This window comes from Chinchilla lanigera, unplaced genomic scaffold (genome assembly GCF_000276665.1).
Source record: "Chinchilla lanigera isolate Chin_1 unplaced genomic scaffold, ChiLan1.0 scaffold01964, whole genome shotgun sequence".
Taxonomy (NCBI): domain Eukaryota; kingdom Metazoa; phylum Chordata; class Mammalia; order Rodentia; family Chinchillidae; genus Chinchilla; species Chinchilla lanigera.
Genome location: NW_004957365.1, coordinates 1 through 711, shown reverse-complemented (window position 1 = coordinate 711; position 711 = coordinate 1). Strand labels below are relative to the sequence as shown.

General features: G+C 39.2%; 1 non-coding gene across 1 annotated transcript; it reads right to left on the bottom strand.

Moving 5' to 3' along the window:
• Positions 1-632: 632 nt before the first annotated feature.
• On the bottom strand, positions 633-705 carry Trnar-ccg. The gene has a single exon. It is a non-coding gene; the product is annotated as a tRNA-Arg (tRNA).
• Positions 706-711: the final 6 nt, after the last annotated feature.

Below are 711 nucleotides of genomic sequence, written 5' to 3'. Positions count from 1 at the left end.
AATTGATGTTCCTTACATTTGTGTGTTGAAACAGCGCAGTTTTTCTGTGAAGGTTCCTCAGTACAGGAAATCTGGAGGCAGCACCGCTGGGTCCTCACACAGCCTCTGGGAGAAAGTGTTCAAGGGCAGCTGCCTGCGGGCAGAAAACGGGCTGCGTCCTCGTCCGGTGGGCGAGTGTGTGCTTCCTAAGGCTTTTTTCTTTTAAAAATCACCATAATGCCTGGGTTCAAACCCCGGCAACACAAAAAATAAAATAAATAAAACAGAAATACAGAAATAAAAATAATGACGAAAAATAAAAATTAATATAGACAAAAATTTTAAAAGTAGTATCAGTTAAGGTGAATGCTCCTTCTTAAATACATACAATTCTTATTTGGCAGTGAAACTTAAAAAAAGCTAAGGGAAGTCGTTTAAAAACAAAGTAAAAAACCCTCTTGCCGGGCAGAGTTAGCACTTAGGATAGTTTTTTATTTTTATTTTTTATTTTTTTAGGGTAGTTTTTAAAAACCTTGGGTACATCTTACTATTTCTAATGTAATTGATAGTGAGATCTCTCCAGAGAAGCGAAATAATTGTTTCAAAACTTACGCTTATCCATGATCACCTTTCATTTCAAAAAGGTTGCGGTGCGACCCAGATGGGACTCGAACCCACAATCCCCAGCTCCGGAGGCTGATGCCTTATCCATTAGGCCACTGGGTCACCACA